The sequence below is a fragment of the Mesoplodon mirus genome (assembly GCF_964341445.2).
Source record: "Mesoplodon mirus genome assembly, chromosome: 14".
NCBI classification, from domain to species: domain Eukaryota; kingdom Metazoa; phylum Chordata; class Mammalia; order Artiodactyla; family Ziphiidae; genus Mesoplodon; species Mesoplodon mirus.
Window position 1 is genome coordinate 43,531,365 of NC_138990.1, and position 12,514 is coordinate 43,543,878.

Consider the following 12,514-nt stretch of genomic DNA (forward strand, 5'->3'; position numbering starts at 1 on the left):
TGACCCACCCCCTCCCTGCAACCACAGCCCAGAGCAGCCCCAGCTGACCTAACCAAAAGACAGGTCTGATTATTACTGTTACATTTATTGAAAAGTCATTATGAGATGGTCACACTAAACATACATTATCTCTTCATCCTCATAACAACTCTAGGGATAAATATTATTATGAAATCTCCATTTTTTAAAGAAAAGAAAACTGAGGCTTAGTGAGATTGTTACACTCACAAAGCTAATGAAAGGCTAAGTTGGAACTAAAACCCCAGACAGCACAAGCCATGTTCCTAACTACAGTGTTGTATTGTAAAACATGTACAAAAATATATATGCAAAAACAAAGAGAAAAGAGAGGGTGGATGGGAGACACCAAAATATGGTTGTCATTGGTTGTTGGACTTGGAATAACTTTTTTCTCCTACTTTTTCTCCCTCTATTTTACAAAGTTTCTTCAATCAGCATGCATTATTTTCATAATGAAAAAAAGTTTCAGTTACATGATGGGACATAAAGAGGAAAGAAATCTGAAAAAACATCAAATTAATTGACAAATAAATTACGTTGTTAATATAAAAAGTGCTCACTTGTTATTCTTCTAGATCAGCAGTCAGTATACCTCAAGATTAGGCTAGTGGAACAAGAGAATGTCTCTTAGTCTCTTATCAAAGCTAGAAGAACAGAAACGTAATGAACGCTGGAGAAAAAAGGAGTTGAGATCTTATCCAGTGTGCTGACAGCCAGGGAAAGGTGTGCAGGAAACCCAAGTCTCCACAGACAAAAGCTGCATGGTTCCTTCTCTTCCCAAGCCCAAGGCTTCTACTTCCGGCAAAGGCTGCCAGTGGGCCTACCCCACCAAGTCACCAAACTTCCCTGGGCATTTCAAGATCTTACCAAGTTTACACCAGGACCCTCCAACTTCCCCTGTCTCCTCACACTGAAAAAAAGGGGGAAGTCAGAAGAGAAACTGAACCCTGTTTCATAGCAGAAGAAATCTAGAAGGAAGATTTAAATATTCTGAACACTAGACCAGGTATGCTGGGTGAAAGAAGAACTTATTTCATCAGGCTTTCCCAGAAGCAAGGTTGATAATCCTCAAAATCACTCTAAATAACTGGCGGTTCCCAGAATGGGGAACTTCCACATCTGTTTTCACTCGGTTTTAGTCTCTGGGCCCTCCCTCTCTCCCTCCTTCCCCACTGGCCTTCAAAGCTCAGTTCCAAGGTTACTTCCTCAGTGTAAGTTTCTCTATTTTACATACTGGGAAGGTTGATTTCCTTCTTGATATCACCAACATCATCATGAGCACCTTCAATTCAAACCAACAAATCTTTACAGAGTCATCAGAGGTATAGCACCTGTATAAGATGTGTAAGTGCAGGGAATACACAAGAGGAATAAGACCAAAACTGAGTATTGCATGTAAGTGCTATAGGTATAAAGAAAAGACAGAAGATGGGCACCTAACTTTGCCTTAAGACTAGAAAGTTGTTAGATGAGTAATCCCAGAGGAAATGACTCCTAAACTGAGTAATGAAGAACTAAACAATAGGTATCACGCAGTAGGCTAGGAAGAGAAAACAGATTTTTAGGAATTGGGAACAGAAATGGTCAAGGACACAGAAGAAAAAACTGTTTGAAAATTTAAAACATAATGTCAGAGGACTTTGTAAATGGAGCTAATAATAGCACTTACATCACAGGGGTGTTGTAAAAATTAAATGAGTTAATAAATATAACAAATTAGAATAGTGCTACACATGGGGATTACTACATAAATGTTAGCTATTATCATTATCATTGATAAGAATCAATTTACAAAACTAAGAAACAAACTTGGAAAAAAATTTACACCTATAAGCAAGAGTTAATATTCTTAATATATAAAGAATTCTTAGAAATAACCAAGAGATGAACATGCCAATGAAGTGAGAAAAGGGCAAAGACAAATATTTCTCAAAGAAAAAAAATTTAAGTATAACCTTATTAATATTCAGAGAAAGAAAAATTAAAACAAGGGTCTTTATCAAATTATTAGATTAAAGAAAAAAAAAGCCAGTGTTTCTGAGGATGTGGGGAATAGGACTGATTACATCTGGTAAGAGAACATCTTGGTACTGACAAGTTTTTCTAGAAGACAACTTGGCAATACATTTACATGGGCCTTAGGAAGTGTCCATACCTTTTGATCCAATACCACTGCACCTACTAGAAATTTATTCTAAGGAAATAATCATAGACGTAAACACAGATATGGTTACAAGGATGTTAACTGTGGCACAATTTAAAATAACAACAAAAAAACTATAAACTACCTTAATGTTAGAGAACCAATATGAGACAATGATATAAGCACAGTATATAGAGTCAGACTAAGTTCATAACCTATTGCTGCCACTTATTGGCTGTGGGATCTTGGGAAAATTACTAAACCTGTCCTTGCTCAATTTTCTCAGCTGTAAAATAAATAATAAAAGAACAGCTCTTATAGAGAGGCTAAAGACTAAATGAGCAAAAATATGTAAAGTGTCTCAAAAGTATTGATAACCAGGATATAGTAAATGCACAATAAATATTAGACATTATTAACATACCGTAGTAGCAAGGCAATATTATTTAGCCAATAAAAATTATAATGTAGATAAATATATAATAAAGTAGAACCACGGTTTTTGATAAATGCTAGTAAGCTAAAAAGCAGATTATATAAGCAGAGTATATAATTCCATTTTTCCCAAAGAAAAATTTCTAGAAGGAGATCTACTAAAATATTAACACTGAACATTTCTCCCGGTAATATGAATTAGGGACTATTATTTTCTTCTTTCAACTTCCCTGCAGCTTTTCAGTTTTACACAAGGAACATGATATTACTCATCACAATAAAAATGGTACAAACAAAAAGTCTATAGAATTTAAAAACAAACACAACATAGCACTTTTAGAAAAAACCAAATTAAGGTATCTATTCTAAACTATTTGATAAATCTCTGCTCTAGGTTCATATTGTGCCTGAGGTTTTTTGTTTTTTGTTTTCTGGCTTAAGTTACTAGAAAATAGAAATATTGAGATCTGCTGGGTCCAAACCAAATAGTAAATGATAAACATTTCTGTTAAATACAATGACCTGAAATACTATTAAATTTACTCATAAAATGTGTACAATAATCCTTCCCCAATCTTGAATTCCTTAATAATTTTGAATGAGGCCAATTTCCTTCTCTCAATTTACCCTCACCCACCTACCCACACATTCCCTAGCCTCATTTCCTACCTGACTTTTCTCCATGGCACTTAACAAATTCTAACTCCTAGACATTTTGTCTCTGCTCCCCCTTCTTTTTTTTTTTTTTTTATTTTTATTGCGGTACACGGGCCTCTCACTGTTGTGGCCTCTCCCGTTGCGGAGCACAGGCTCCGGATGCGCAGGCTCAGCGGCCATGGCTCACGGGGCCTAGCCGCTCCGCGGCATGTGGGATCTTCCAGGACCGGGGCACGAACCTGTGTCCCCTGCATCGGCAGGTGGACTCTCAACCACTGCGCCACCAGGGAAGCCCTGCTCCCCCTTCTTGAATACAAGTAGCACAAGGGCCAAGGTTTTTGTGTATTTTTTTCATTGTTTATATTCTCAGTGGTTGGGCCAGTTCCTGGCATGTAGACACTCATTATTTGCTAAAAGAATTAATTCGATACCAAGAATTACAAGTGATTTCTGTTGGGTTTAACTTTTTAAAGAGGAAAGACAGTGTTTGAGAAAAAAGAAAAGAAAGTTAAAGCAGGTGGCAGAAAAGGTGGGAAGAGGGACTTTTTTTTTTCACTGAAGCCCTTGGAAAGACAAAGATGGGGTAAAGTCAACCTAATGAGGAAAGCAATAGCAAAGATGGATTTAAGAGAGAGCTGCAGCATGTACTTTTTCAAAATGGGATTACCACCAGGTTACAAAGACGATAAAACCCAGGTACTGGAAAGTGGTGTTCAGAAAGTTTGGGGTTATCTGCCTCTAACCTAAATGGCTCTCTCCATCTCAATCATCCAAGTGACTTAGCTTTCCAGGACCCAGTGGAACCCCGGATCCTGGAGGTAGGAGCTAGTGAGCTGGAAGAAGGCGGCAAAAACTCCAATCAGAATCATGGAGTGAAGACCAGACACCAGAAGAAAGGAGAGGTGGTGAGGGAAAGCCTTCCAATACAGGTTGTCTAAGCATTTCACTGGAACTTTAGCAGAGGGAAAGCCTAAAATGTTTCTCGCGAGGTGAACAGAGTAAGGGAAATGAAATCTCAAGTCTTAACCGTGGCTTCTCCTCTACAATTCCGGTTTTTAGGGCTTACCACAAAGTTAGAGAATGAATGCTACACAAGTGTTCCCAGCCTGCATCATTCTCAGCAAACTTCATTAATCCTGAAGTTCTCACTTATATTCACCAAAAAGTATCTCATACTTACTAAAATTAAAGACACCTAATGTTACATAAATTGAGAAATTATTAACTTGACCTACTTAATTCTTATATTTAAGCAGTCATTCTTAAGTGTGAAGGAGGAGTGGTAGGGGGGTGAAGAAAGTGTCCAAATACGTATTTTAAGCAAAAATGAAACGATAAAGCAACAGTTATCAGTGTCCTCCTAACTGTCGGAGCAAACCCTGCTGGGTCCTTATCTGTGTGGACTCTGCAGTTTCACACTGCCACCGTCCTTGATCATTCTTTCCCATTATCAACCTCACACTAGCCAAGCACTCCTCACACTGAAAAGTAGAAGTTATTTAAGCATATGGATTCAAAGACTTTGAAGTAATAATCCAAAGCTGTTTTTCTTTTGCAGATACACAACATTTTCTTCTTTCAGGCTATGTTTCCCCATCTCCCCACCCCCAACCCCCAAATTAAGAGGACTAAAAGGGCAGATTCTTTGTTGGGAGATGGGATTGTGGCTAAATTCTACTCTATTTTCCAGCCTTCTTTTAGGAATGTTTTGATGGTAAGCTTAAAAATTAAGGGCAAATCATCATCAACAAATCTACAAACAATAAATGCTGGAGAGGGTGTGGAGAAAAGGGAACCCTCTTGCACTGTTGGTGGGAACGTAAATTGATACAGCCACTATGGAGAACAGTATGGAGATTCCTTAAAAGACTAAAAATAGAACTACCATACGACCCAGCAATCCCATTACTGGGCATATACCCTGAGAAAACCATAATTCAAAAAGAGTCATGTACCACAGTGTTCACTGCAGCTCTATTTACAATAGCCAGGACATGGAGGCAACCTAAATATCCATCGACAGATGAATGGATAAAGATGTGGCACATATATACAATGGAATATTACTCAGCCATAAAAAGAAATGAAATTGAGTTATTTGTAATGAGGTGGATGGACCTAAAGTCTGTCATACAGAGTGAAGTAAGTCAGAAAGAGAAAAACAAATACCATATGCTAACACATATATATGGAATCTAAAAAAAAACAAAAAAAAAATGGTTCTGAAGAACCTAGGGGCATAACAGGAATAAAGACGCAGACGTAGAGAATGGACTTGAGGACACGGGGAAGGGGAAGCTGGGACGAAGTGAGAGAGTGGCATGGACATATATACACTACCAAATGTAAAATAGTTAGCTAGTGGGAAGCAGCCACATAGCACAGGGAGATCAGCTCGGTGCTTTGTGACCACCTAGGGGGTTAGGATAGGAAGGGTGGGAGGGAGATGCAAGAGGAAGGAGATATGGGGATATATGTATATGTATAGCTGATTCACTTTGTTATACAGCAGAAACTAACACACCATTGTAAAGCAACTATACTCCAATAAAGATGTTAAAAAAAAATTAAGGCCTAAAAAGCTTATTTCTTTTCCAGTTACTAGGTTAAAAAAATTTTTTAATAAATAAAATATAAAAAGGAGACTAAGTTTAGTTTTGAAATTTCTCATCGACAGAAGTTGGAATAATAACAGGTAACATTTATTAAGCACTTACACTGAGCAGAAGTCACTGTGCTAAGCACTTTATATTATATACAACAGCACTATGAGTTGGTAATGTTACTTCCCCCATTTTACAGATAAGGAAACAGAAGCTTAGAAAATTAAAATAAGTTGCTCAAGGTTGCTATTTAGTGTTGGAGCTGGGAGTAGGAGGCTTAACTTGAAAGCCTGTACTCTTATCTACCACAGTTAAGATAAAAATAAATAAAATTTTCATTGAAACACATAAAATGAATATGTATTAGTGAAGAAAAAGATCTACAAAACATGAAACTGTTGCTTAAGTAAAACAAGTTAAATGTCTGCCATCTGGTATTAGATCCCTAAATGTCTCAATTTAGGGATAAATAGCTTCACAAATAAATAAATCATTCAGGGTCCTGATACAGCTGTGAAATTAATTTTTAAGTGAATCTCTCAAAATAATACATTTGCAGATGAAATATGCTGCCCTCTTAGAGTTGTAAAAATACATTATCTCTTGATGTATTCACTGCCCTACTTCTATTTCTGCTCAGTTTCCTCCCCCCCTCCCCCACTTCCTCTCTGCCTTCAGATCCTTTAAGGCCCGTTCAGTTCCTCCTTCTCATCAATACCTATATGCACACTCTTACTCAATAGGACTCTAACATTAGTCGCTATGCTCTGTAGTTAAAGGATGATAAAAAGTCAGGAATGAACTCAAGTAAAAGATACAGCATTTCTGATGCATCTCCATCTTTAGAACTATTCTTTTACAGAACTAATCCTAAACATGATTTTTCTACTTCATACTTGGAATCCACCTTTAACAATTAACACACAAAAAAATCTGCCTTTTTTAAGCTTTTCTTCATAGTTATTCCATACATTTTTCCATAAATAAGGTATTGAAAAGATCAGAATATAAAAAAGAAAAACAAGAAAAGGCACTGTTGTATGGTAATAAAATACCACATTTTGAGAAATGTAATTAGTTTATTTTGAATCATTCCTGGAACTTGTTAATACAAATGCTTTACAAATAAATATAGTATATAAAAATGCTAGTTACTTATCGATGGAATAATATGTACTTTCATTCATCTACTCAACAAATATTTATTGAATGCCCAAATAAGCTTTTGTTTTTGTTTTAATTTCTGAACCAAGATGAGTGTACCAGATAAGGGAACAGGTGCTGAAGTTAGAAGGATCCTGGTTTGCAACCTGGCTCCTGTACTTACTAGCTCAGTGACCTAGAGCAGCTCAGTTAACCTTCAGGTTAACATTTCATTTATCTATTTGATGGGAGGGAAAGAACTACTCATAGGGTCTTTGTGAGCTTCAAACGATTATATAGCACAGCACAAGGCCTGGCAGGCAGTAGGTGCTCAATAAATGACAAGAATGGTAAATACATTTTAATACTGAGGAAAGTAGCTGAAAAGGGAGATGGCCAATAATGGTCTTTTTGTCTTACTAGAAAGAAATTTGTGAAACTGTATTAAAGATACAATAAAATAAAAATCTTAGGGTTATGTAAGAAAATTTCCACTTTAACAAAGGGATATGATAAGTATATAGAGTGAAAAAACTAAAAAATAAAGATAAGGAAGAAAGAAAGAAATGGGTAAAGGAGATCTTGAAAGCTGTTGAGTTTGGGTGATGGATGTATAAGCGGTTCCTTTTACTATTCTGATTTTGTGAAAATACAAAAATTTTTAAAACCATAATTCCAATCCCAGCACATGCCTAACACATTTCCTCATATTCAGGAGAGATCAGGATTTTATCCTTGAGATGTGCTGAACTAACAATAGTACCTCCCTGCTCAATAATTCAGTACAGGTCAAGTTTTCTCAGACAATTCTACCTTTCGTTATAAAGGTAAACAAAAGGAACAATTACATGCATTAAAGTATAAAATGCAACTTTTTCTGAGGCTCATTAATACTACACTAAAACAGCAGCCATGCACATTTTTTCCATGTCCTCCAAAAAAACCACAAAATTGTCTGTCCTTAAACGAAGCTTTTAAAAACAACTTCCACCTTACATACTTTTGAAATAATAAAGGATATATGTCAGTCATATCTCAGTAAAGATGGGGGAAATAAAGAAATTACAAGAAAATCGTAGGCACAGCCAAAGAAACTTAGCACATCAGAATTGCTACTATCTTTAAATTTTGAGGGACGTCATTATTAATTTATGTAAAGGTTCTACTTTATGTTTCTAGATTGCGTTTAGGTTTTACCACTGATTAACAAGAAAGCAAACAAGCACAGGGAGAGAGGCAATTAATTTTCTTAAGAGGCTTAAGAGGCTTAACCTACAGAGTCTAGGCTGCCTAAATTAAGCTGACTGGGACAACATAAAATTTCAAGGCACACCTCGCCTATTTCTGGTTAAGCAAGTAAACACTAGTAAAAACAAACTAGAGCATTTAGTAAAGCAAACATTTTTGTGTTAACCTTAATTCCTATCACAAAGCGGTTGGCTCCATCAAAAATATTCCTAATTCCTAAATAATACAAGGTTCAAATGAAGCATACTTGCCATCAGCAATCATTCGACGATAAAGCACAGGATTAATAAATCCAAATACAGCATCTTTCTACAAAATGCAAAGCCATCTGCAGTTTCAGCCCTCGGTTTACCCATTCACTATGCATATGCAGGCGTCTTTTAAAAAAAATTATAAAAGCAATAAACTTTACTCTGGTCCAAGAGATTACATCTCTCCGTGCTTCCTGTACACCCTGGGAAGTCAATAACGCCAAAGTCAAATTGTAACATGTCCCAACTTTGGTTTAAGTTGAGCAGTGGACGCCGAGCATCCGCCCACTGGCCTCTCGTGACTCGGGCTACTTTGACGCACCGGGATGCGGCTCACCTGACATTCCGCACCAACCCTTACCAAGAAGGAAAACCAACTCCGTGAAAATAAAATGGGGCTCCAAGGAAGCACGCGGTTGCCCCTCAGGGCTGGCTCTCTTCTGCCCGCACCCCGAAAGCGAGGGGGGCACGCCGCCCCCGGCCCGCCGCGGCGTCCGCACCTGCCAGAAGAGGCCGCGGCCGGGGGCCGGGGCTCGGCCGTGGAGAAGGGGCAGCCCGGCCGTGGAGAAGGGGCAGCCCGGCCCCGGCCCCTAGTCGTCAGCCCTGGCCCCGCCGCGGGGACAGGAACCCGGCGCCGGAGGTTTCCGCCCGGCGCCGCCAAGCCCGCCAGGGGCCTAGCTCGGGGGCCGCCCGGGCTCCCGAGGGCCCGTCCGCGTCGTGCGGGGCGCCCAGCCCGGCCCGCCAGTCTCCCCGCGGCGGACGCAGTAGCGTCCGCACCTGCCCCGCGCCCTGCAGCAGGCCCGGCAGCAGCTTCACCCACCTGGCGCGCTACCGCGCCTCACGCACGTCACAGCGCGGCCCCGCGCCCCTCGGCACCAGCGGCGCGGGCGCGGGCGGACGCCGGGAGACCCTGCCCAGCAGCCGCAGCCGCCGCGCCCGCTTCGTAGTCAGGCCGCCGCCAACGAACCTGTTGCGCAGCCTGTCACGGCCGCTCGGGCTCCGCGGCGCCGCCTCAGCCCCACAACAACATGGCGGCCGCGGCCTCCGCAGGAAGCCGGGGGGCGGGGTGGGAGGCGACGGTCCGGGCTTCTGGCTGCCCGCCCGCTGCCGGGCACCGACTCCCCACCCTCGGGAACCCGCAATTGGCCCGGGCGCGGCTCCTCACCCCCAGAACCCCAGGGCAGCGGACCCCGCGGGCCTGGTCCTAGTGCTCCGCTCTCCCCTCGGGGAAGCCCCGAAGCCCGGACGCGGCAGCCCTTCCTGGAGGGGCGCCGACCCACCTGGCTCCTCCTCCGCGAGGTGACATGTTGAGGCTGGGTGGTGCTTTTCCCGCCACCGCAGACCCCACAGTTTTGGAAAAGGGCCAAACGGTGTGTGGTGCGTGCCTGCGGCACCTCCCGTGGCGCTCTCCCTGGAGCCTTCTCACTCACTACAGTATCTTCGCCGACCTGGGAGCTCGATTCCCCTGGAATGGGGAGTGGGGCGGGAAGAGGTTGTTCCCACCCTTGCTCATGGGTGTGTTACAGGCCTTTCCCTCAGGTAGCGCAGAAGGACTCACCGTACCCAACGGTCGTCCATGCAGCGTTCCTCACCCTCCTCCATCGCAAACAAAAAAAGGCAAGAAAGGGGCCTTCCAACCCTCATCCACACGCAGAGCAACTACCCCGTATACTCTGGCCGAGCAGTAAGAAACTAGTCACCTCTCCGTGAACTCCACGACCTGCGGGTCTGCGGATGCTGGACGTTCTTCCCCGCCTGATAGCTGCCTGACAGGTGAAGCTCAAATTCAGTGTCTCTTTTTTCTCCCCTTTCAGCTCCTAGTCTCTTCGCAAAAGACTAGATAACACAAGTCACCGCCATTTATGGAGGTTTTGCCCTTGACACAGCGCTCCTACAAGAGAAAGGCTTTTTGTTAGTTGGGGTTAGAGGAGTCGGTGGTTCCTCTGGGCATAACAGAGTGGGGGTCCGAGACCCAAGAGTTCTGTTGGCTTTCAGAGGCAGGGGCGGGGCTGGTCCCATGTGCAAAACTCATATCCCCATGACTTGTTGGAAAAGGAGAAATCTGTGCAGATCAGATGATCCCATGGCTTGCTTTCATTCTACCTGTTGGGGCATGTGAAGGTAGCAAGGCTGGCTTGAGAGGCATGACTCCAAAGCCCAGGCCTATCTGAACTAGTCAACGAAGTATATGAGGAACTTAGCAAACATCAGTGATGATAAACAGGCTTTTCCCGCTCTCACACTCAGTGTTTTTCCTAACTCTTGGGTTTGGACCTGACCAAGGCCTGACAGACAGGTCCTGAGCTTCAGTGACACAGAGAGACCTGAGTCCTTTGCATTAGCCTAGGAAGTCCTTTATCTACTAGGGACCAGTCAGTCTATCCCTTATCTGCTGGGGACTAATCAGTCTGCAAACAAACCACCCAGGCTAGAGACAGCACTCTTGAGCACATGGTCTCATTCCCATGACAGACATCACCAGTTAATTGTGATTCCTTTCAGAGCCCCTACTTCAGTCCAGGCCTCTGAATCCTTCTCAACGTAGTGCTCCAGAGAGTTGGCTTGTAAGGTGAAACCTGTTTTTAATTCCCGATAGGCAGATTGTTAGCCAGTCTCCATTTCCCTCCCATCGTTTGATCAATGTCATTTGTGTTCTGAGTTCTGGACCTGATACAATTCACCCTGAGTCCTCTTTCTTTCTGAAGGCGGAGCCAACTCCTTGGCAAGACAAAAATGAACTTTATAGAAAAATGAACTTTATAGAAAGGAATGGTTATAAAGAAGTAAAAAACATTTTAAAAATCTTCATAAAATAGACCAAAAAGCTAAGAACCTCTGATGGAAATTGAGGTCCTGAATACAACTGGGAGCCTATAGTACCCCAAACACTAAAACAGTTATATCCCAGCATTCCATTCAGAGCTCTGAGCCCAGTTTGTCCATCCTATCCTACTCTTCAGCATTGATGATTCACCTCCACCATCCCAGGTCTTTGACTTCCTCTTCTCTCCATAGGGCACGCCTTGGAACTCTATCTATAATTTCTCTCCTTAGTATTTCCCAAACCCCACCATCTCTTCTTTTCATCTCCAGCACCAACTGGAAATCAGATACCTGGAGGAACTAAATAGTACCTAAGGCATATAGATGTACCTGCCAAGTCTAAAGAAGTTTAGGAATTATTGTAGGGTGAGAAGTTAGGTAGGGGGCTAGGTATGTTGCATTTCTCTTCCCCAAGTTCTGCCACAATTTAGGATAGATTCAAGGCGTGTTCCTGGTAACCTAGCTTTTACCATGGGAGCATTTAATCTCAGTATGTTTTCCTTCCCTGCACTGATCCTCCCTCCCAACCATATATATCCTATGTTCTAGCAATCTCTGTTTCTGTTAGTTTTCAAAGATTCTGTCCTTCACCCCATTCCTACCCAGTCAACCCACATAAAAATTCATAGTAATGGAAAGAGGCTAGAGTAGAGTACAGAAGCAATTCCAGACTCTAAGCATCTCATAAGATAAATATAGAGTAGGAAGAACTTGGAGCTCATATGTAATACTTCTACTAGTAATAAATCTCCCAAGACAGTGGTGTAAACAATTTATAAAGAAATTAAGAGAAAAGGGGCAAAAAATAGTTTTTTAATTTATTCAGATACTTATTTTGATGTGCTTCATTCTTTCCTGATGGTCCAAGTTTCCATCTGATAATATTTCTCTTTAGCTGAAGAACTTCTTTTAGTGTTTTTTATAGTGCAGGTGTGTTGGCTACAAATCCTTTTAGTTTTTTTTAGTTTTTTTTGTGTTTTTTTTTTTGCGGTACGCGGGCCTCTCACTGTTGTGGCCTCTCCTGTTGCGGAGCACAGGCTCCGGCATGCAGGCTCAGCGGCCATGGCTCACGGGCCTAGCCACTCCGCGGCATGTGGGATCTTCCCGGACCGGGGCACGAACCTGTGTCCCCTGCATCAGCAGGTGGACTCTCAGCCACTGCGCCACCAGGGAAGCCCCTAGTTTTATTT

At 41.9% G+C, this 12,514-nt stretch overlaps 1 protein-coding gene across 7 annotated transcripts in view; it reads right to left on the bottom strand.

The window, feature by feature from the left end:
* Nucleotides 1-9,801, bottom strand: part of ITSN2 (intersectin 2) — a 168,944-nt gene extending 159,143 nt beyond the window's left edge. Inside the window, exon 1 of one of the 7 annotated variants that reach the window (XM_082642216.1) lies at nt 9,782-9,801. The gene's annotated coding sequence lies outside the window, so the exon portion shown is untranslated. The other 6 variants (XM_082642217.1, XM_082642215.1, XM_082642214.1 and 3 more) reach the window with 6 other exon arrangements.
* Nucleotides 9,802-12,514: the final 2,713 nt, after the last annotated feature.